Source organism: Triturus cristatus, chromosome 3_2 (genome assembly GCF_964204655.1).
Source record: "Triturus cristatus chromosome 3_2, aTriCri1.1, whole genome shotgun sequence".
NCBI classification, from domain to species: Eukaryota; Metazoa; Chordata; class Amphibia; order Caudata; family Salamandridae; genus Triturus; species Triturus cristatus.
The window spans coordinates 46,885,782-46,911,681 of record NC_140584.1 but is presented as its reverse complement, the minus strand read 5'-3'; positions in this window follow the sequence as shown (position 1 = coordinate 46,911,681).

Genomic DNA, 25,900 nt, shown 5'->3' with positions numbered 1-25,900 from the left:
ACAATTTATATGTAACTGCACTACCTCGTACTTTTCACCTCCCCACCACACCCCATCACCCCACAGCACTCCCTCTGCAACCCACCGCAGACAACTTTATAGATAGTATTTTTAAAAATGGTAATCTATGTACTTAGGATGATATTATCAACCAAACGGCACACAGAAAAATTACCATTATTAGCCTAACAATTTTATCTACAACTTCACAAACATAACACTGCACCCAAAGCTTTAAGTGGGGAGGGGGTCTGTAGGGGTCTGAGCACCAGCAGTTTATTTTTGGGGACCTCAAAACAGATCTCTATGGAGCTCTATTTTTCGGGCCTCGCAAAGGTAGCCCGTTGTTTTTTTTCGGACTGTAGTGAGACAGTGAGAGCATGCACATTGCTCACTACTGAGAAGTGGAGACATCATGCCAGGTGAGTAGTGTTGTAGGAGAAAAGAAATCCTTCAAAGAGAGCCATTTTCTCTCATAATTTCCCTTTTTGCAGCGCAGGAGCAACATCAGCATGGCGTGATTAGCAGAGAGACCACCAGGCGCACACCGCCCATTGGCCCGGACTCCCTGAGACAGCTTCCCAATCGCACACACATGTCCGCACCGAGTACTTCACAGGTCTTCAAAAGACCATTTGCTTGTAAATGATGCTCTGTTCTTTTTCACCCTTTTTTAGAGCCCTTACATCCCCACTCTGCCTATTGCTCAAAGAATTAGCCTCCCCCAAAATTTCACTCTGGTTGCACCTTTGGAGACTACCACACACAGCCAACTCCAGCACAACCCTGCTCTCACCTTTCACAGTGTCTTGTTGTAGTGCTACGAAAACACACGCTTTGCCTGACTAACTTAGGGGCATATTATCAAGAACGGCGTAAAAATTATCGCCGCTTTAGCAACAGGAAACAGCCGCTGAAGCGGCGATAATGAGCTTGATAATATGCCCTTGTGAATTCCCATAGAAGCCCAGCTTCACACCAGAACCTGGGCTGCTATGGGAATTCACAAGGGCATATTATCTAGCCCATTGTCACCACTTTAGCAGCAGTTTCCTGCCGCTAAAGCGCAGTAATTTTAACACCTTTCTTGATAATATGCCCGTTATGTTTCTAAATTAACGTCTTACACTGAAAAGCTGCTTTACATTTCTTTTCCTGGATAAACCTTTGTTTAAAACACCACCAGAGAAGGGTGGTGAACTATGGTCCACAAAGAGCAACTCAAAGCTTTCTTGTTCTTTATCAGAAACATCTGCCTGTCAATGATTATCGCCAGCCTTTTCGGCCCCTTAAGAGGCTGGGTGGATGAGTATAATACGTGGTATTTAGGATCGGGGCGGAGGGTACACGGAAATAAGGACGGATAGTTGAATAAAGTGCGAGTGGATGGATGGCCAGATGAATGAATGGATAGCTGGATGGATGGATGGATGGATGGATGTGTGAATGGATGGAAGGATGAATGGATGCATGGACCAGTACTTAGGATAGACGGGTGGGCTGATAGATGCGCATGATTGGTTCTGGGACAGATGTTTGTATGAATATATGGGCATATGACTAGATGGATGGCACAGTGATTACCATAGGCAAGTAGGCTGATGGATGCTTAGGATAAGTGCACGGACAGATGTATGTATGTATGTATGTAGGAATGTATGAATGAATTGAAAGATGGTTGGATGGTGCAGTGCTTAGGATGTATGGATGCAGGGCTTTAAGTGGGCCGGCTCTGAGCACTGGCAGTTATTTTCAGAAGGCCTCGAAACGGGTCTCTATCGGGCTCTATTTTCGGCCCTCGCAAAGGTAGTCAGTTTTCTTTTTTTTTTATTGGACTGCAGTGAGAGCATGCAAATCGATGTGCGCATGATCATTTTGCTCACTACTGAGAAGTGGAGACATCATGCTAGGTGAGCCACATTGTAGGAGGAAGGGAAATCCTTTAAAGAGCGTGTTTTCCGAACGTAGGATAATTGGAGGGGATTTTCTTAAGCACACAATGCTAGTTATCTTGATATAGGCCACGCCCCTACTTGAATAGCCCACACCCCTTTAACAGGTTTGCCCCGCCCCTTTTAGAGCACCTCCAGTTTTTTTTCCCACTTAAAGCCCTGACTGCACCATAGTAACAAAGAAATGGTCCAAGCTTCCATTTAAATGTACAATAGCACCAAGTTTCATAATTTGCCATCAACGCTGGCAGCCTTCTACCACAGTGCAAGAGTGTCTATCAGCATGAAGATTTGTTATCCACCGAAATGTTGTGTGATTTGCGTAGCTGTCTGCTGGAACACTCATCACCAAAAGGTATTAAAACATGCAAATTTGAGAGTAAAACATATACCATACCATAAAGCGGTTCATAAATGGGCCCAGTGCCACTACACCACCCTCATCCCCATTCTTGCTGAACCTTACGAAATCAAAGAAAGAGCCCTAGCAAACTTGGAAGAGCCACTATAGCAATACAGGGACTTAATTTCTACAAGTGTCTGCCGGAACGCTCAGCAACAAAAGGTATTAAAACATGCAAAGTTCCGGATAAAACATATACCATGCCATAGAGCGCTTTATAAATGGACCCAGTGGCACAACATCCCCTTTACTAGCTATACATGTGCACGTTACAAATGTCCGTGTTATAATCAGCAACATACCCACCTCTCCCACCCCCACCGCTGCCCTTGCTTAACCTTACGAAATCAAACAACGAGCCCCAGCACTCCCGTTAGCGCCACTATAGCCATACATAGACTTAATTTCAACAGGTGTCTGCCGGAACGCTCATTAGCAAAAGGTATTGAAACCTGCAATTTTGCAAGTATAACATACACCATACCATAAGGCGGTTTATAAATAGTAAAACTACCACCTGAAAGAAGGGTCTAAGGGAAAGATTTTTAAAGACCTGCCCAGATTCCAATCCCCAAAAAACTAGACTATACCACGAAAGAGAATCGGGGGTCTCAACGTAGACAGTACACAGAATAGGAAAGGAGTAGGATGTGTAAAACCAATCAAACCCATGCATAATCAGAGCAGAGCATGGATTACCATCAACCTCACTCATCCAATGAGCCAAATAGTGAGAGCAAGGACACCTCTCTTGATCGTTTGCATCATTTGGTATTCAACTAGAACAGAGGTATGTCCCTCGATCGTAGGGACTGCCTCACTAGTTAAAGGCTCTATTGCTCCTTGTAGGTTGACGGAAAAGAGTCAAAAGGACACGTGAGAAACTATGACCACCAGACAAATTGAAAGTGCAGTGCAGAGAAAGAGACTGTGAATTCTAAAAAAAGGTTGTGTGGAGAATGTGATTTAATTCAGTTCGCTCCACACACCTTGATTAAAAAGGTGTGACAAAATTACCAGCAGTACTGCCTAGTCACTGCTAGATGAGGGTCAACATGTTTCAGCCTTAAAGGTACAGTGGCCCAAGGCTTTCTTCAGGACCTAGATGCTTCAAAACTATGCTACTGCATTTAGCCGATATTTCCTATAGTGCAGTGTGCCCCCACTTATAAGAAAAGGTGAATGTAAACAAAAATTCAAAAGGTAGTAATAAATACGACCTCAAGTTGTCCTAATCCTCAAGATCACAGGATGCAAACATCACCCAGCGTGATCAGGGATTGCACCTCACCTACCCTGGAACCTGGCTCAGGTTAAGGAGGCCCCGCTCTATCCGTCGTTGCCCCAGAATTTCCGAGTAGGAAGGGAGGCCTCCTTCTGGGGCAATCAAGGTGTGTGGAGCGAACTGAATTAAATCACATTCTCCACACAACCTTTTTTTTAGAATTCACAGTCTCTTTCTCTGCACTGCACTTTCAATTTGTCTGGTGGTCACAGTTTCTCACGTGTCCTTTTGACTCTTTTCCGTCAACATACAAGGAGCAATAGAGCCTTTAACTAGTGAGGCAGTCCCTACGATCGAGGGACATACCTCTGTTCTAGTTGGATACCAAATGATGCAAACGATCAAGAGAGGTGTCCTTGCTCTCACTATTTGTCTCATTGGATGAGTGAGGTTGATGGTAATCCATGCTCTGCTCTGATTATGCATGGGTTTGATTGGTTTTACACATCCTACTCCTTTCCTATTCTGTGTACTGTCTACGTTGAGACCCCCGATTCTCTTTTGTGGTATGGTTTATAAATAGTCCCAGTACCACTACACCACCTCTACACCCGTCCTTGCTTAACTTTACGCAATAAAACAAAGAGCCCCAGCAAACCTGGAAGAGCCACTATAGCCATACAGAGGCTTAATTTCAACAGATGTCTCCCTAAAAACTCATCAGCAAGACGTATTAAAACATGCAAATTTGCGGGTAAAACATATACCATGCCATAGGGCACTTTATAAGTGGTCCCAGTGGTACTACATCACCTTTAGTAGCTAGACATCTGCACGTTACTAAAGTCTGTGTTTTAATCACCAACATACTCACATCCCCCACCCCCGCCCTTGCTTAACCATACAAAATCAAACAGAAACCCCCACCATTCCTAGTAGCACCACTATACCCATACATGGGCTTAATTTTAACAGGTGTCCTCCGGAACGCTTATCAGCAAAAAGTATTCAAACATTCAAATTAGCGGGTAAAACATAAACCATCCCATAGCACGGTTTATAAATTGGCCCAGTGACACTAAACCACCTTTACTAGCTAGACATCTGTATGTTAATAAAGTCGTTTAAACACTCTGTAGAGTGTATAGCAGAGGATGGGGAAAGTAAACAAAGTTCTAATTCCCAAACTTTTGATATACCGTCCCTTTACTGTATGTATATTAAGGACATTAAATGGAATGAAAAAATTGACGAGTGTCTCAAAAGGGATAGTGAAGCTGAGCACCGGTAAAACCCGGACCACTTAAACACGTACGTATGTTCAGCACAGGGACACAGCCTGACAATTAGTATCACTTATAATCACATGTAGTTTACTAATGTCAAGAAAGTCATACAGAAAATATACCGAACATTTTCATTTCTTTTTTATCTCTCACACATTTATAAAACATCTTTTCTAAAGAAACACTCCCCAACCACTTCTATTTCATAAGAACAGACAATCATTAATATGTTTACTACTATATATTTTAGTATATCAACCTTGTTCTTTCACAGACCCCAAGGTTTCTTCGCTCTCGCTTGGGTGGACGTTCTTTCGAGGTAGTGGCCTTTGGAATAGCTTGCCTCTTGATTTGCATCAGGAGGAGGATCTCCTTAGTTTCCGTCGCAGCCTTAAAACTTGGCTGTTTGTATAATAGATCAGCGGCTTCGGGGCTTTACAGTTTTTTGTTCTGTCACTGGTTTCTTTTCCTTTTAGCGCCGGGATACTCCTGGGTTAGCCGTGCGCTCTTTAAATACCCAGTAACATTAACATACCATTTATTATTCACTAGTCAAAAACTACTAAAACTATTAACTATACCCAATTGCAAACCAGAAACCATGTTCATGTTATATCTCAACCTATATTCAAATGATTCAAACTATGCGTACATATAAAAGGAACGTATCACTTTTACTATCTCCATCTCCACTCTATGTAATCTCCAAACACTGTAGACAGCCTCACAGTCCAACAACCTACCTAGACTTATATTCAAATCTACCCCTCACTGTCAAAAATGAGACCACAACTTGTCCACATAACATTTCTGGGTTTGGTTTTATCGCTTTTAACTTAATAACACATACATCTCCTACCCCCCCTTTCCCACTACTTCCACAAAAATTATAATTTGCAAACGTGGGAAATTTTGTTTATCTCGCCTGAATACATTAGCAAACCCAAATTAACGCTGTACCTCATTTTCAAAACCATTCAGTCCTTTAAAGATGACAAACTAAATGTCTTCTTTGTGAAAAATTCCTAAACATATGAAAAGTACTTATTTAATAACAGGTCAAACTTTCTGCATATTTTATTACCAATATGAAACACCACACTTTACTAACAGTATATTATTTTGAAATACAAAAATGACTTTCAAACTTAAAAATATCACCTCAAATACTTAATCACTACTACAGAACACATAACAGACCTTGTTCATTTCTACCTCACCTTTGTAGTTGGTATGCAGATTTCAAATGTCACACACGCATGCAATTCTTTCTTTGTCACAGAGTACATGTAATGCATCGCTTTCATCAAGAATGGAACCAGTAATGGCACAATTTCTCTGTCGCTCCACATATAAATACATGTAAAGAACAAATCAGAATACTTCATTCCTTCATCGACATTCCAAAACTGATCTCCATTGGTTATTTTTCAATTTTCTATCTGAAAAGCTACTTAATATTCCACGACACATATAGGTCAGAAGTTCAACCTATTTTATCACCACACTTTCTGGAACATTTGACGACACCTGCAGCTTAAAAGTTCATGATTTTTTTAACCGTAAAATTGTTTTTTTTTAGCATATTCTCAAACATTTAACAGCACCTGCGGGTCAAAAGTTCACCATTGTTTTAAATTCCAAATGTACCTTCCAAATGCAAGTAGCACATCTGGTTGAGCCGAGCACATTTCATCCTATCGTATGGACTCCACGTTTAGACTGCTCATTATTCACCAATGACAAATGTGCTTTTTCACGCAACTAAGATGCACCCTAGTTTTTAGTACCCAATGCTTCTTATCTTCCAATCAATTATCATTTTCTGTGGAAAAAAAAAGATTTTTCCCCATCTTTAAACATACTCTACGAAGGAACTGCATGAGCTACAGACATCTTTCCATACCTTCCAGCCATACCTTCAAAACGCTAGTGTGGATCGTAGGACATAGCTATATTTTCTGGTGCACGAGGTATGCAGAACAGAGACGTATTGACTTAGACTTAGGTTTACAAAATGTGGACATTAAATGGTTTGCACAGAGAGGATTGAAGTGGTACCAATTGTTGCCTTTGGTTAAAACCTGTTTGCATCTCCAACACCCTGACCTCATGATTGTGCATTGTGGTGGAAACGACCTAGGCACATTGCTTGGGGTAGGTTTGGAAATGCTAATGAAGCACACCTTTCGACAATTGATGTTGCTTTTGCCTCAAACTGTCTTTGTATATTCCAATATATGCCAAAGACAGAAGTGGAAATGGTCAAACCAATTTTGTCCTCAGATTGAAAAATCTAGGAAAAATGTCAACAAAGCTGTGTCTGCATACCTCAGAGACCATAGAATGGGGTCGATCTACAACAACAACATAAGTTTTGATATGGCTGATATCTACAGAAGTGATGGAGTACACTTCACAGATCAGGGAAATCGAGTTTTTCTGAATAATCTGAAGCTGTGCATCCGCACTTATATGTAGCTCCAACTAATAAACACAAGGGCTCTTTTTAGAGCCGCCTTATAACTGACAACTTAGGCTTGCTATTTTAGGGCCAGGTAACGGCAACTCCCGCACCCTCGGCAAAATTTATTCTCCACACAGCTGTGGCGCAGCGGCCACACCACCTGACTTTGGAGCACAGAGCTCTCGCTTTGATCACCGACTCTAGCGACAGCTCAGGATAGCACCATGTGACTCTGAGCAATAGCTCACTTAATTTCCACGCCGGCACCCAGCGCCTGCAGACCCATACGAGTGAGTAGTTCGCACTTTACAAATACCGGATTGATTAGAAACGGCAGAATTGAACTTCACACTCCCTCTGTAGCACCCCTCAATCACCCTACAGATGTCACACTGTTTAAAACAAAGCTTCCTCCTAGTACGTATGCACACATGCTGACACTACTTAGACAGGTGTGCCGCAGCGGCCAGAAACCATGAGTTCAGAGCACAGGGCTCACGGTTTAATCCCCTGCTCCGGCAGCAGCTCAGCTCAACACCATGTGACTCTGGGCAATAGCTCACTTAATAACTCACATAATTTCCACGCCGGCCTCCAGGGCCTTCAGACCCATAGTGTTGAGTAGTTTGCGCTTTACAAATACCGTATTGATTTACCTTCGCACTCCCAGTATAACACCACCTAAGCACCAGATACAAATTACAGTGTTCCAAACAAAACTTCCTCCTAACATATTACTGACACTACTTGGACAGGTGTGGCACAGCACCCAGAGCACATGACTTCACAGCATAGGACACACAGTTTGGCTCACGTTTTCGTCCCAGAGTCCAGCAGCAGCTCAATTTAGCAGCATAGCACTCTAGGCAATACCTCACTTGATTTCCATACCCCGCACTTTCAGGGGTCAGTAGTACAGCGCCTTTATTCCCGAGTCTGGCAGCAGCTCAGCTTACGTCCCCAGCGCCATCAGACCCATATGAGTGAGTAGTTTGCACTTTCCAAATACCAAATTGATTAGATGTGCGCGAATTTACCTTCGCACTCACTGTATAACACCCCCTAAACACCATACACAACTTACAATATTCGAAAAAAAAGTTCCTCCGAGTAGGTATAACTACATGCTCACACTACTTGCACAGATGTGGCACAGCAGCCAGAGCACATGACTTCACAGCATAGGACACACAGTTTGGACTCACGCTTTCATCCCCGAGTCCGGCAGCAGCTCAGCTTAGCAGCTTGAGACTCTAGACAATACCTCACATATTTTCCGTACCCCAGCACTTTCAGACCAGTAGGGGTCAGTAGTTTATCTTAGTAGGTATAAACACATGCTGACACTACTTCCACAGGTGTGGTGCAACGGAGAGGGCACCTGACTTCATAACATAAGACACATAGTTTGGGCTCACGCTTTAATCCCCGAGACCCGCAGCAGCTCACCTTAGCAGCATCGGACTCTAGGCACTACCTCGCTTAATTTCGCACTTTCAGACCGATAGGAATGAGTATTTTGTTTTGCACCCCCTATTGAGCACACCCTAAACACCCCACAGAGGTTAAAGTGCTCCTACCCTCCTCTTTCCTACTTATTTTGCCATTTTTTCCCCTTACTCGCTTTGACAGAATCACAAAATGGCTGTCAATACTTCCTAGTTCCAACCGCTCGCACTGCTCGCAGCCAATAAGCAGCAAGCTCGTGCTCATAACGCCTCAGCCAATCAGTTGGCAGAATCCCAAATATCGATATCTGTAAATTTCGATATTTCTCCAAAACTACTGAATGGATTTACACCAAATAAATAAAAGCATGCTTACTAGACCAAGACCCTTCTCCCTGCCAAATTTGGGGTAATTCCGTTCCCCCGTTCCCCCGTTCGACCTGTAGCCTTGTCTAAAGTTTCCTATGGAAATTAACATGGAGAAAACATGTTTTGGGACCCCCCTTTTTTCTCGGCCCCCCCTTGACGAATCACCCTCAAACTTTCAATATAGGAGCTGATATGAACAAAGAATTAGTTTGGAAAATTTCATGAAGATTCATCAAATGACGCCAAAGTTATAAGCAGAAAAAAAATGTTCTTCCTATGGAAACTTGGTCCTAACTATAACTACTTACTGGCGAGTAGGATGGATATATATATATATATATATATATTCATCGCTCTGATCGTAGTTACATCGGGAAGGATTTGATTACACCTGAATATGACTTTGCCAAAAACCATGACAGAGATTGCAAGGAATGTAAACAGAAAAATGGACACACTGAAGCAGGGGGGGCCATCAAAAAGACAACTTACATCACTACACTTTAAAACAGGTGTGGACAGGATGGGAGGGAGGAGTGGTTCGAAAGGGGAGGGCTCAGGGTGACCTTTGAAAATAATCTGCCTTTTAAAAAATATTAATTTCTTCTTAAGCAGGCCTTATCCTTAAATTGAAAACATTTGTGTCAAAAGAGCTTGTGATTTACTTGTATGCTTTTTTCAAACTCATGGGTATGAAATGTGGTTATAATGAACTACAAGAGGTATTCTGCCTTTCCCATAATCACATATATGTTTTTCTGTTTGTTTAATCCCTTGCTTCTGACGGGTCTGTTGAACTAGGAGCAGTGATCTTAAAAACTTTTATGAATATTCCTAAAAAACAAAACGACTGCGCTATAGTGATCCAGTGTCTATCCAAAAAGCCTACAATTGGTGAGATAAAAAAAAATATCACATATCTGAAAGACTGCATAAAGGCTCTGAAACTGTGAAAATAATTTACCTCACTTGCTCAGAGCAACCTTGTGAAACATACTCAGATCCACATTGCAGTACCAAACCCAAAATTCAAGCAAAGTGCTCCAAAGATTTAGAACGTAATGAGACTGTGGATATATCCTCTAACTCTATAAAGATTATAGACCACCCCTACACACAACAAACACTGGAAAAGCCCTCACAACATGTAGCCTGAACTCCCTTGATTCTGACCTTTAATTCAGAACTTGAGGTTTCAACAGAGCCACACACCTACTCCCTCACAATTCCTGTAAGTGAAATGGGCTGTGATTTCAGCCCCCACACAGGGTGTTACCGCCCAGGGCCCTAGGGCCCTAGGGCTGAAGGTTCTGGAATAAGAGCAGAAAACACCAGCTGTCTCCCACATATTCCTTTAACATAATTTCCTCTGACATTGGACTGTAAGGATTATGAAACCACTAGTGCTCTTGCCAAGTAATCACCTAAACGCAAACAAGCGATCCTCCCATTTCAGCAGGCAATTATGCAGATTATCCTTCAACAAGTTTAACTGCACAATCATTGCCAATTGGGGATTTTACAAATATTATATCTGAGACCAAAAATATACAACCAACTTCCCCGAGAGCAAACCTAATTTCCTAGAGTGTTCGGCATGTTTAGAATTTGATGCCTTCAGCGCTGCTGAGTCTCCAAACGCATTAAATAGACCGGTTCTCTCTGAGATTTCTGCCAATATTCAGGCTATCCCTTGTCCTAGTCACTCTAGCTAGGAAGACACCATTATGCCATTATAAAGTGACCTAGCTGCGAGCTGTCAGAAAGATAAAAACAAAGTGCACTGCAAAATCTTCAAATTTAAGAAAGCAAAAGAAAGATGGCAAAATTGAATTTGCCCAATAAAAAAAACAGACATAATGGTGCAAATAATCTGCAATTTAGAAACTGCATCTTTAAAAAAAAAACACAAGTAGCTCTGCTTGCTTTAAGGGGTAGTTCTGCATTATGCAAACAAACAATTATTTAATAAAAGAATGTAATAGTCTGGTTAATAGCTGTATTAAAAAACACGCTACTCAAAGAGGGTACAGAAAGCAATTTCTAAAGCCCGCCTTTTACTAAAAAAGAAAGTAAAAGGAGCTATAAACATTGTTGGTAGAGTCATAAAACGTTCAAAGTCCCCGCCCACACCCTTTAAAACTAGCAGGCAAAAAGTCTATGGTAGTCCAGAACTAGTGCCCATCTGTCTCATAAAAGCAAGCGTTCACAAGCATCCAAAACAAAGAGGACAAGGTAAACAAAAAAAATTGAGCTAGACAAGGCAAGATTTGCAGTCATGGTAAAAGGCACTACCTCAAAGAGCTATAATGCTCAAGAGTCAAACCATACCAGCTTGATGTCAAACTCTAAAATGCGTTGGGGGTAACAAAAAGCAGAAGTTGGCCACTTCTTCCAAAAAATGGAAGCGTTTACTCAAAAAATGTTAAAAAACGAAAATTATTGTGAGCAGGAGTATAAGAAAACTGCCCATAAGGAATAAGTTGAGCTTTCCTTAAGTAACCCGCAGATGAGCCCTGCATCAACTCCTGAACCTCAATCCCATATTTCCGAGCACATATTTTTACAGAGTATAAGTGGGTACCAGACAAATGTACTGAGATTTCATGCTACAGAGTTCTATAAAGAGTTTCATTTTGTTAACCTTGAGGGAATAAGATCTACAGATCAGGGTTTTTAGTAATGTATCAAGCTGCACAAGCGTTTATAAAATGATTGTTTCAAGATGTCGTCTCAAATGATATTTTCCAGCTCTGATTCAGCAGACAAGGTTTTCACAGTCCTTTATTTACAAAATATTTAGCACAAGATGTATTTGCTGCTGAGAAATGTTGGGAAAATATTGAAAAATGTTTGCAAAGTAAAGCAGAATGCACAGCCCTCAGTACCTTCAGAATAGTATCTCTCATTGTTCGTGTGAAAGAGGGTGGTGTTTCCAGACTTTTAGAGACTACTATGTACAGTAAAATCATTGAAAAAAATGACGTTGGCTGTTAAATTTTAACAATGGTGACAATAACACAAATCTGGCAGTGAGTATTGGGCTGCTCTAAGATAGTCGCATAACAGATGCTTTAATACTATCTAGGGCATTACAAACCCATGCTGATCTTCAAATAATCCACAATGGTATGGTAGTATTTGGGGAATGGGTTTCTTTGAACATTTCTTTGATGTAACTACTATAGTTCTCTACTACAATGGGTCGTGGAAGTACTTTATATCTGGGGAGCATTTAAGAACTAAGACTGTATAACAAGCATTTGTATGGCATATTAAACTTATAGGGTTTTCTTGGGGCAAAATATGTGTGTCTGCATTGTGACTGTATATATAACACAAAGTCTAATCATCAGTGTGAAATGCACAGTAAAATGTGTCAGTCCGACGGATGTACACCATACCCCAGTTACAAAGTTAAATGTCCGCGTTGTAATTTTTTCTGTTGTTCTAAAAAGTGTTTAATACGTTATGTAATTTAAACTTATTGAGCGCACGAATACCCTGAGGTATCTTGGCGCTAAAGCTCAGAACACAATCAGCTAGCAAACAGTGGCCTGATACAGTGTAACTCCAAAGTAGATTGTTTACAATGTGGGCGATACATCAGCTTCACCCCCAAGTGTAAAGGAATAAAATGTTTACGCTGTAAAAATAATTTTAATGTCAGAAAAGAACATAAGTGTTACGTGTCTAAAGCCCCCACGCCAACAAAAACAGAACATTACACCATATTTTATATAGAATGCACAGAAGATAACTTTGTGTGCGAACCCAACTATAACTTTGCACACTACTTAACTTCTAATGAAAAATGGGAGTTTACAGGCCCATCCTGCGTAGATGATTTTCTTAACATGTTCGGGCAAAATAAATTTACGAGTTATACAATGCTAGCCCATAACTCAAAAGCTTATGACTCGCTCTTCATCCTACATCAGAACATTACTGAAAAAATAGATGTGAAACTTATTACTCAAGGCTCCAAATTTATGCTGTTCATGGTAGTGTACCTAAAAATAAGAATAATTCATTCCTTTTTTGCCCATGAAGCTCAGCAAATTACCAAAAGCCTTTGGTTTTTCAGGTTTTGATGGTTATTTTCCACAATTCTTTAAAACCTCAGAAAACCAGATTTATGTGGGGCCTATTTCTTGAAAACAGAATTGGAAAGAACCCAAGCGTATATGTATATATGGATGTACATCGACATAAATGCCATTTTTTATAAAGTCTGTTCCATGGGGCAAACTCCTAATAATTATTAAACAAGCAACCATGTATTCATCTTAAAAAGTTTTGCCTTGGGTTCCAGAGATAAGCCATCATCAGGCCTAAGTGGTACGATCATTATAATCTTATAAAAAATGGCTATCTGAAAGCCGAAATACATTTCAAATAACCATTTGCAGTGAATGTGAATATGGTGGGGTTCTCTGTGTTTTACAATGTGCTACAAATCAATCACCCCAGACAGATTTTGTTTGATTATCTTTAAAATCCCGTTAGACATCAGTTACCGGAACTATGTCTCAATTCTTTATGGGTAAATTTGCACAGCAGACAAACTTGCCAAATACTAGATCCGGATGAGCTGTATAAATATAGTTTTGGCTTATGTTATGAGATCTCCATTTGTGACTTCATAGATGATGAAACTGCTTCTCTGTGTTGGAAATATACAAAAGCATACCCGACTACTTCTAACAACATAAATATTTTCATAGCTTGCTTTACAACAGCTCATGCTCGATTAGAGCTTTACAAGGTGCTGGATCAACTTCAGGACAGATGTTTGTTCCATGATTCTGATTCTGTGATTTTTCTGGATAGACGAGGGGCTGAAGACCCTCAACTTTGTGATTACTTAACCCCTTCGATGCGTGCGTCGGCCAACGGCCATCGCGAGCACTACCTCTGTAGTGCTGCGCACGTCCGTTGGCCGACGCGGCCCTGCCCGGTCACGGAAACGCCCACACCGCGGCGGATTTTACGCCGCGGTAAATGAGTTAAGAGATTTAACAAGTCAGTTATGTCCTGGTGAATATCTTGTAGAATTTGTGTCCGCTGGGACTTATTGCTATTTCGCATCCAAAAATGGAGTGTGCATGAAAGTGAAAGGTATTACACTGAATGCATCAAAATCAGTTTTAACAGCCTAAGGGATTATATAAAAGAACATACAAACAAATTTGATAAAACTATTGTAGTGGAACAAGTTTTGTCAGGTCCAAAGCAAAGTGTCAAATTACACCCAGACCCCTGCATAAAACCCTATGCACTGTTTTTGATAAGCAGGTACTGACAGAAGAGTACAAAGCACTTCCCTGTGGGTATTGATAAGGCATAAGTGTTGTTAACCACACAATGGACACTAGACTGCAGTATCCATTTTCCTGTGTTTTAGCAGGTCTTTCAAATTGTGGTAAAAGTTATTTTATAACAAAGTTTTTAGGAAATGCTTCTTGTATTTTAAGCTATACCCCAACCAATATTTTATGGCTTATATCTTGTGGGCAGAATCTACATACAGAGCAAGCACATCAATTCTCATACATAAAATTTAACCCCTTCAGTGCCCGCCCCTTTCCCCGCCCAGTGCCGGCGCTTTCATTAGCGGGCGGGGTCTATGACGAGCTGGACTCGTCATGGGCACAGCGCAAACGCGGCCCATGACGAGTCCAGCTCGTCATGGGCACTGAAGGGGTTAAAGGAATACCTGATACTCTCAACAATGATAATATACTGCCTCCAAGTGTGTAAACATGGTTATTGTAGATAACCCAATGAGTGAAGCTGTTGATAGCCCAAAAATAGAGAAAGATATTACTCAATATTCACACCAATGAAATCTAATCATTTGTTATATAGTGCAGAATTCGTTTTATAAGGGTAGGAGTAGTCATTCAATAACTCTTAACACATCTTACCTAGTGCTGTTTAAAAGTCCTAGAGATAAACAACAAATAATAGTTATAGCCAAACAAATGTATTCCAGAAACACCAGATTTTCTTGGAAGCTTTTAACAGTGCTACCGAGAAACCTCATGGCTACTTGCTGATAAATTTAAAAACAGCAACCCTAGAAGGCTACAGACTCTATACTGATATTTTTCCACCTGATCTCCTGGTTGCTTACACACTAAACGATAAGGCCATACCCTATAAAAAGAATTGCTAATGACTCGTTAGTATCAGTATATAATTTAAACACTGTACTAAAGGTCATTATGTCAGCATGTTTAAATAGGAATCTAGCCCCCTAAAATTGTTAGTCACAGTGAGCGCCCCACAAAGAAAGGCTATCTTGTGCTCTGCTTCTAATGATTTAGTGGCTGTTATTTCAGAGATTGCCCTAAACACCCTAAAAGTTAATATCCCAATATCAGATCATCAGTTCAAAGCTCTAAAAGAAGAAGCGTCATTCCAAGCTTAGTAATAAACAGACACCCCTGGTTTCTAAAATTAAATTGGTGAAGCAGTCTGGAGGATTTATAGGTTTTTTGATGTGTATAGCTATTGCTCTCATCACAAGCCTTTTGAGTGGAAAATGAGGGAGTACGCCCATAATATGTACTTGATACCCAGACATCAACGGAACATTTAGGTACCACTATACGTGAAGACGGGGACATATGGAAAATGAAATGCAGAGACTGAATACTGAAATGAAAACCACCCAAAACCTACAGATTTAGCACCTCACGACAAAACCAAGCTGTACTCGAGCGTTCTTCAGAACTTTTTTAACTACTTTCGACAGAGTTTGGAGGAAAAAATAAGCTAATTTTATATACTACTGACTCTGGAAGTCCAAAGCAACCAGCCACTCAAGAACTCCCGCCACCCTGAGACTCTTTGAATCACAAACTATTAAGTAACATTGGGCAATGATACAAAAAAATCACTGAAATGTTGCTAAATCAAATGTCCAGCAAAAAGACACTACCTCATGAGATGAGAATGGTGAGTTTATCTACAGAGGGTAACCTGTCAAAGGATCTAAAACCTTACTCTGTGGCATCACAAAACCCAAGACTCTTACATGGCGGAGGACTACTAAAGGCTGAGAAATGTTTATGCAGGCCATTGCAGAAATGAACATTCCTTCTTCCATTGTAGGTAATGCTGCACAAAGATTGTCAGGCTCTTTAAAAGATGGAGGCATAAGCCTGTTGTTTCTCAGCTTTGTTCATACACACCAACATCACCTTTCTTTCCACAAATTGTACCACGTGGGCCTGATGATGGCTTATCTCTGGAACCCAAGGAGATACTTTTCAAGATGAACACATGGTTGCCTGTTTAATATTTATTTGGAGCTTGCCCCATGGAACAGGCTTTATAAAAAATTCTATTTATGTCGATGTACATCCATATATACATATACACTTGTTTTTTTTCCAATTCTGTTTTCTTTTCTGTATCATAATTAATTAATTATAGTAATAAATGTATTTAAAATCTTTACAAATAAAACACTGTTAAACTTTTTAGAGTTTCCTTTCTTATTTTGAATCACTGCAGGGCTTAATGTTTGGTAAGCATGACAAACTTGTCATGCAAAATAACCCACATGCATAAAAAAAAGGTTATATGTATGTTCGAAAATATGTACTGTTTAAAATTTGTGATAATAGACTTACTGGGACTTTAACATAGGATTTTTATCTTAAAGTTACAAAATAACAGGTGCAGTATTAAATAAAAGATCTGGTTAAATTGTTTCCCATTTTTTACAGAATGTGTTAGCAGTTTTAGACACTTTTGTTGTGCCACAAAAGATTTCTTTTTTATGTATTTGATAACAAGACAGTGATTTTTCAGAAGGTAATGTGAGTATAGTTTCAAGAAATGTTCAAATTACATATCTTCTGGCATTTTATTTATAAAACAGATGTAGTGCTTGCCACATGTGAGAGCTAGAGTATCCTAGACTGGTATATTCTAACACATTTACTATTTTGTTTTAATAAGAGAATAAAGTCTTTGTGTATATGCCATGTTCAGGAACAGCTGCAAAACTATCAAAGACAATTACTTTGTCTGTATCTAAAAAACAAAGCTGTCCAATGAGTTCCTTCCCAATGCTGAGAGTCTGTATTAAATACAAAAGTACGAGATTTTCAAGCCGAATATTCTTAGGGAGGGTGTCAACTGAACAAATTCCCTAAGAAAAGGCTTTGTATTTCAATGGCTGCTAATAAACTGGATATTTAAAAAGAGTTAATTTTTTAGTAATTTAGTAGATAATCAAACAAAATGTGTCTGGGGTGATTGATTTGTAGCACATTGTCAAACACAGAAAACCCCACCATATTCATGTTCGCTACAAATGGTTTTTTAAAATGTATTTCGGCTTTCATATTGCCATTTTTTATAAGATTATAATGATCGCTATCTTCCATATCAGGACTCAATGTGGATCCGGCCCCATATGCCTGTCTGGCTACAGCAACACCAGATTGGCGTAAATGTTTTCTAGTCATTGAAACCAAGCCAAGATATTCCTGAACAAAATTGCTATCAAAGCTTGGCATGTAGGGCTTCACAGAAATTACAGTCCGATCGTGGAACAGTGCCACATGGTGATGACATAGCTGATGTCAATGTGTTTGTAAGTGAATAGATTTGCAGAATAAGCCCCACTAAAGGCAGGATTGTCAACAAAGTCTATAATTATGAGCTTCGGAAGTTGCCCCAAAAATACATTTTGTTGCTGAGTTCAGCGTGTCCCTGCAGGTACGCTGAATATCTTTAAATCTACTCTCAGTAGCATACTTGCTGTTTGATGGTTGCAAAGCTTCAGCATGTGCCAATCTCACGCTGGGGAACACTTTCACTCGCTTTATGAATAAACTGTCTGAAAGTATAACCAGTTTATATTGGTCAGAATCTCCGCTGGTGAGCTAAAATGCATCTTTGTAGCAGGAAAGGTTTACCCTAAATCAACCCCATTGATAAGTAGTATATATTGAAAAAGAGATCTGAATGTATGCAGCCGAGGAGGTCAAACGGTTTACTTCCAGGTGCGAATCTGGCTTTCTTCACAAAACCCTAATTGTCACCATCCAGATCTGTATTTTGAAGGTGGGAAAATGTGTTCCTGTGAAAGAGCCCTGCAGAAAGTTAGGTATCCAGGGAGTCATTGTTGTAATTTAGAATACTCTCAATATAGGCTCTATAAGTATTCACTTTGGGTTATGAGACGGTCACCGAGGGTGGTATCTACTTGTTTAAAAATAGTAGCAAAAGGGTAACAAATTATGTATATTGGCCCCATCAGCTTCTGTGATTTTATCAATCAGATGTAAAAGAGTATTGTTGAGATCCATATACATGTCTGAAGGTCCTGATACAAAGAACTCTATTGGGGCCATAGGTGTTAAAGCCGCTAAAGTTGAGACTTCCATGAAAAAAACTGCTTTCAATGCTGGTCTGTGTGGACTCGATGGAGAAAAAATCTACCTTCAACTTGGCACATTCTCCGGAGGCACACTTTACAAAGGCCATTGATTTTTCTTTTTCAGTTTAAAAAATATTTACAAGCACAGTGGTTTTCCTGTTCTTGGAAGACCTTTTCTTTTTTTGTGCAAAACATTTGAAGTGTGCTCCCTTTTTTATGGGGCAGTGGTGGACCCCTGCTGCTTGATGTTTTGCGTTTTCTTTTGGTACCAATCTTAGACCTGTAGAGAAGTCCAGCTCATTCTTGGTGCTGTTAGTTCATATGTTCCGAAATAGCTTATGTAACTGAGCCCATCACATCATGAGTGATGTTTGTACCTGCCACTTTAACATGGGGTTTGGCTATTTCAAACCCTTTTCTTAAGAAAGGCAGCGCTCTTCTAAACAAGCTTGGGAAAAAAGATTCCCATTCTGGTGCACCTTGAAAGAAGGAGAGACCTCCATATCTGGCCTGATTGTGGTAATATTCCCAAATGTTTTCAGAAACACCATGCTGATTTCTTTTCAATATTCACTGTTACTTTGTGGTCTGAAATGAAGCTTCATAATCACATTCCCAAATGTAAAGGCCACTTCCTGGGACTGATCGTCAAATATCAAAACTGACAAAGTGTTGAAGTGGTTCTTGGAAATTGCTACCTAGTCAGTCTTAACATACTAAATATTAACAAATGTGTTATTGTCACCCTTGACCCGCACACACCCTCTGTGGCTCTATAATATTGTTGTATACACAGAGCAGGGTTCTTCAAACTGAGGAGCACTCCACCGGGGACCTCCAGTGATCCCAAGGAGGGCGCCAGGCTCTGGCCAAAAGAAGCATTATGCTGATAGCAGTCCTTTGTTTTACATGGTGAAAAATGAGCGTCAGTTATAATATTAGTAATAGGCCATCACTAAAACTTTTTGTCATGTATGTCCTAGTTAAGAGTATGTGTCAAAAGGGAAAAGATTCTATTTTTATTATTTCCCCCGCCTCCACTTTTAATAATAACACTGTGAATAATTTTACATGTTAGTAAGGCCTGGCCAACCAGAATAGTATGTTTGGCAATTATGTATTTAGTTGTATTTTTTAAACGGTTATTATGTTCAGCGAATTTCTGAAAGCAAATTAGATCTGCCTGCCATTGATAGTCTGTAGTCTCCACAGCAGTTAGTCTTCTCCTAGATCGCTTCTGAACAGGTTTATGCAGAGAATATATATCTTCCCTCATATAACCTCTCTTCTTATCAAAGCTTCAGCACTACTGAAAATTCCAACCCCTTTTTAAGGAATAAAGATTCCTCAGCATGTTAGTCACAGGTGCAATTCATAAAATTAAAGAGACTTGTTTTGTGTAAGATCATTTTAATTATTATAAAAGAAAGATCTTGAAACACATGGTTTACGTTTTGAATATTTAAAGCGTGCAGATAATAGGGCTGCTTCAGTACACTAACTACCTGTCACCACACCTATTAGTTTCTATTCAGAAAAGGACATCTTCTGAATTTATCACTGTACTGTTCATAGATACGCTGACGGAAAGCCACCATCTTTGCTATTTTTAGGGTTATAATACTAATGGCATAAAATAGGCAGTCCTTCTCTCCACCCCTATAGCTTTGTACACATAGTACACTTGTGGCATTCATTACTTCATACATTTCTTTGTCAAAAAGTCCATAACCCTTATTACTGAAATAATCCAAAATTAATTGTTATAAGCCATCTTGCCCTCTGACTTTTTGTGATTAAGTCAATCCATTCAAATGGTACTTGAATAAGTGCCAATATTGATCATTTGTAGGCAAGCGCGTGTTTATGCATAAATTGGCAGTGCACCTGAGGCTATTACACTGTGGAGTATTAGATGAAAAACAGAAGTTTAAATATTTCAAAGTTGCAGGTTGTACTTCTGCAAGGCTTTCTTTAAGCAGCAGGTATAGCAGTTTTGCTGTGCATGTGTATCCAGTCTTATATAAAAGTCAGATTGCGGATGGTTGTACTGAAATGTGCCCTAAAAGGTAAGCATATAAACTAAGTAAAAGTGATATGTAGCTATAACACATTTTTAAAACAACCTCTTAGGGGTTAAAGAACATCCAAGATGTCAATTTTTAAAATAAACGTTATACTAACAAAAACTGAACATAGGCCTTATCCACTCAAGTTATCTGTCAGGGTTACGCGCAGCTTGAATCGCTTTGAATGTTTTAGACAAGATATGAAGCATATCAGCATGTACATTTTGCCCTATCAAATTATACAACAGCCTTAACAATATGTAAACTTTAGTAGGATCTAACAAAAAAAATATACATCGTATAATTCTTGATATTTATGAGGCTTGTAGACAGTGGTGGGCATCCTGTGGAGGATCTTTGATTTTATGTCAATAACAGCGAGTATAAAAATCTCCCTTTAAACAAGCATTTACAACAGCAGCTGCAACACCCTTTGCCTCCCGAATGTCATTGAGGAGTATGACCCGGGCTGCCTTTTCAAAGTCGTCAATATTATCTTTTTTTTTTTTTTTTTTTTTAAAGCTTTATTTAAATTTGCAAAATGAAACAGTACAGAAATGATGGCTGTGCGTTCCACAGTGACAAAGTGTGTAGATACACCACGACAATTCCAGCTCTCGGACAAAACGTACAAAGTAAGTATGGCATCCGACATTAGGACCCCATCTATCAACCCATCATCAACATTTGTCCGACTTGAAACAGGGGAAGCTGATACCAATAATCCACACCCAGGGCCCACAACCACTCCATCTCTCCGTGCACACCTCGACCCCGCTCGATGTCCATGCCATCAACCCTCCCAAACCAAACGCGCCGCGGACCACACCATCCCATCCATCTCATGGCTACACCACCCACGCAACGCCCGCGCCGTGCCACCTACCCCACTCCCGTTGGGACTATACCGGAATGTAAGTGCGATGGGGGGGAATCGGGCAGACCTGCGATGTATGTTTTATAAGGGCCCCAGATGTCCCTAGGGCACGCCACCGTGGGGAGGAGACTAGAGTAGAGTTCGCTGTTCGTGCTGCAGAAAGCCATGGCAGTGAGCCACGACTTGGCCGTAGGAGCCAGTCTATCCCCCCAGCGCCTGGCGACTTCGCGCTTGGCAAGAAGTAGACCCATAGAGGCCAGCCTACGAACATTCTTAGGGAAATTTGCCGTGTAGCCCAACAACGCAACCTCAGGAGTGGGAACAAGCGTAAGCCCTAACATGTCCTCCAGGACCTTGTAAACCTGTGTCCAGAATGATTGCAGTCTCGGACAAGTCCAGGACAAGTGCGCAAAGTCAGCATGTGGTGCCGAGCACTTCCAGCAGAGGTGTGGCCGTGCTGGGTCAATCGAATGGAGTCTATCTGGGGTCATGTACCAACGACGCAGGAATTTATAGTGAAGGAGTTTGTGGCGACTGTTCAGTGACACTGTAGCAGTAACCTTACAGCAAGCCGTCCACTGTTCGTCCGTGATAGGCCTACCCAAGTCCGTCTCCCACTCCGCCCGCACCCGGTCATCCGTACCAGGGAGCAAAGCCGCACACGCCTTGTACAGCCTCGAGACAATATGGGCCCCCGTATCGTTATCAATAAGGATGGTAAGGGGTTCAAAGGAAGCGGGCTCAAGGGGGAAACCCTCAATTACCGCCCTGGCCGCGCAATAGAGTCGGCGAAGAACGAACCTATCCATGAATGTAGCCTCGCTGAACCGCGCCTCCTCCGATGTCGAGAATATGTGCCCTCCAGGGTATAAATCCCATATCTTGGTGAGGTTAAATTTACTTAACGTGCGCTGCACAATAGCCTCATCCGTGCCCGGCAGCAACCCAGGGTTGCGAATAGGGAGAGAAGAGGAATATAGGCGAGGGTGGGCTAAGTAGATCAAAAGTTTCTTCCAGGCCCAGCTGGTAGTGGATACCGTTTGAATATCCACTGGGCTTCTGGGGACTCCCTTGGGCAAAACGGCCGCCAACTGACCCGGGAGAACAAAGTCCGCCTCTGGGCGAAGAAACGGGATCCGAGCGTCCGGATGATACCAGGCATAGGCATGAGAACACTGCACGACCAGGTAGTATAAATACAAATCAGGTACACCAAGGCCTCCCCTATCCTGCGGAAGTGTAAGAGTCCTCCAGCGGATCCGGGGGTGCCTCCCTCCCCAGACCAGTCGGATCAGGAGGGACCTCAAGGTGGAAAAAAAGGACCGGGTGAGAGGAACAGGGATGTTATTAAAGAGATATAAAAATTTGGGGAGCACTACCATTTTTATGATGGCTATTCTGGCCGACATGGAGAGCGGGAGGCGCAACCACCCCTCCACCTGCGTCTCCAGCCTTGCAATCGCGCGGCCATAATTGAGGCGTATGATTTCGTCCGTGCTCAAATGTATCTGAATGCCCAAGTAACGTACCGAGTCCGAGCACCACTCCAATGGGAACTCACACTGCCATGGGGAGGTGCCGCTAGTCAAAGGGAATATGATGGACTTATGCCAGTTTATGCCCAATCCCGAGTGGCCACCGAAGCGCAGGATCTCACGAATCAGGGGGGCAAGATTAATATGCGGCTCTCTCACATACAGGATAGTGTCATCTGCATAAAGGGAGGCAAGCAATGGGCCCGTCCGGAACTGGAGACCTCTGTGGAGGTGCCGTTCCTGGAAATGCCGAATCAGGGGGTCCATAGCTAAAATGAACAAGAGCGGGGAAAGCGGACAACCCTGCCACGTGCCGCGTGTTAGAGAGAATGGGCGTGATAACGTACCGTTGATACGCCGGCGGGCCGTGGGGCGGCTATAGAGGAGCCGAGTAGTAGCCAGGAAATTCGCCGGCATGCCCATTCGCTCCATAATGGCAAGAAAGAAAGGCCATTCTAAGGAATCAAACGCCTTTTCGGTATCAAGGAGGATCGCAGCAGCAGGTGTGGCCGGGTTAATTCTGTGCAGAACAGTGAACAACGTCCGCAAATTCAGCGACGTCGAGCGGCGGGGGACAAAGCCCGATTGCACGGGCGATATAATGAATTCCATCAGCTGGGAGAGTCTGTTGGCCACTATTTTGGCCAAAATCTTATAGTCGGTGTTTAAGAGGGAGAGGGGTCTATACGACCCACACAAGGACGGGTCCTTGTTTGGTTTCAGGAGCAACACCACGACCGCCTCTCCAAGAGTAGCCGGGAGGGAACCACGCTCCAACGCCTCCGCATAGACCTCTATGAGCTTAGGCGCCAGCAGATCCGAGAAGGCCTTGTAGAAATCCCCGGAGAAGCCATCAAGGCCCGGGGCAGAAGAGCTCCGAAGCACTTTAATCGCCCCCCGCACCTCCGTCACCGTTATGGGCTCCGCCATAAACTCCTGCATGCCCCTATCCAGGAACACAAGAGCAATTTCCGATAGGTAGGCGTCACGAGAGGCCGTGGAGTCACCCAACTTGGAGGTATATAACTCAGTGAAGTAGGCCAGAAATTCGTCCCGAATCTCAGCGGACGTTGTACGGAGCGCACCGTCCACGCCCTTCACTTCGGCTATTAGGGACTTACTATACGGCGGTCTCAGAGCCTGCGCGAGCGTGCGCCCCGGCCGATCCCCCTCCCCATACCGCCGAGCCACACAGTATTTTCCCAGATAGAGGATCTCCTTGTCCGCGGCCTCCCGAAAGTCCGACAGTAGGCGCAAGCGCCTGGCAAACACCTCGTCGGAGGGCGACCGTCGCGCCTCAATATCAATAGCGTCCAGCTGCATCTCTAAGTGTGTGATTGTTGTGCGCAGTGCCCTCAGGACCCCAGCCTGTTTTGCAATGCAAACCCCTCTGATATAGGCCTTGAACCCCTCCCAGAGTACTGCCCACGAGTCCACCGAGCCAGTATTTATCGTAAAGTAGTCTTCTATCGCTGCAGACACCTCATGGACAAAGAGGTCATCCGAAAGCGCCCTTCCGGGGAAACGCCATTGCCGCTCAAATCCCTCCGGGCGAGGAACGTCTAAACCTAGTGCGACAGGAGAATGGTCAGAGTATGTTCTAGGGAAGGTTTTCAATGCGCGGAACCAGAGGGACAGGGCCGGGGATAGGAGCCAGTAGTCAATCCTGGTCCAAGTGCTGTGTTGCCCAGAGAAGTGCGTGTAGTCAGTGGTGCCCGGGTTGCGCCTGTGCCATATGTCAGTCAGAGAGAAATGACTGCAGAGGTCCAGGAGTGCACGCCTCGCCCTAGGCTTAGAATCAGTGGCCCCAGAGGTGCTGTCGAGCCCCACATTCAGTAGCAAGTTGAGGTTGCCGCCAAGCAGGATATCCGCGGGCGCAAGGGATGCTAGCTGGGCCGCAAGCGCATGGAAAAAATCCGGGGAATCAGTATTAGGAGCATATACACATACCAGAGCAACCACATGGCCCATCAGCACCCCTCTCACTATGCAGTAGCGCCCCTCCCTGTCCCCCAGGAATGTCTGGCAGTGAAACGGGATCCTCTTATGAATCAGCACCGCTGTGCCTCTAGCATAGTTGCTGAAATTGGAAAAATAGCGGTGAGCGCCCCAGGAAGCCGCAAAACGGGCATCCCCCGAGGAGTGTAAGTGCGTCTCTTGAAGAAAAGCAATGTCAATCCTATGCCGATTTAAGTAATGTAGTATCTGTTTGCGTTTACGCTGATTGTTTAGGCCACGGACATTCCAAGTAATTAATGATAGATTGACAGGAGCTTCATTCAAACCTATCTGGGCCATCGATGCCAAGCTGTTCGTAGTAGGAGCAAGAAAGACGCAGTGTCCCCGTGTATCAATGAAAACAGCTCACACACAGCCAAGTCATGAAGATCAAACTTGCATATCCCCACCCCCCTCCCCCCACCCAGCCAAACCACGCAAACGTGAGGCAGTCCCCAACCTAGAAGAAAAAAACATAGCTCTAAACAGTAATACCAAATGTGTACCAACAAAAGGAGGTAGAGCATCACAACCAAAAAGTGCTCCCAACGGTTTCAACCAAAGGGGGGTGACGACGATCCGCAATCAACCCAGTGCAGCTTAACAAGTATATGCCAAATGTTCAAAAGTCCTCAAATAGCAAGAGTCAGTGAAAACTAAGTTAGAACACGGGCGCAGTCTCAGCCGACACCGGAGGTCGCAAACAGGTCCTGGCTGGCCGCCGACCCACTGCGAGGGGGAGAGCGTCCATCCCCATCTCCCCCCGGAGGGCCCCGACGCGGCTTGTAGTTGCGACAGAATTCCTGCACCTCAGTGGGGTTGTCAAAGAGCCGAGCACGGCCATCGATCTCGACCCGGAGACGGG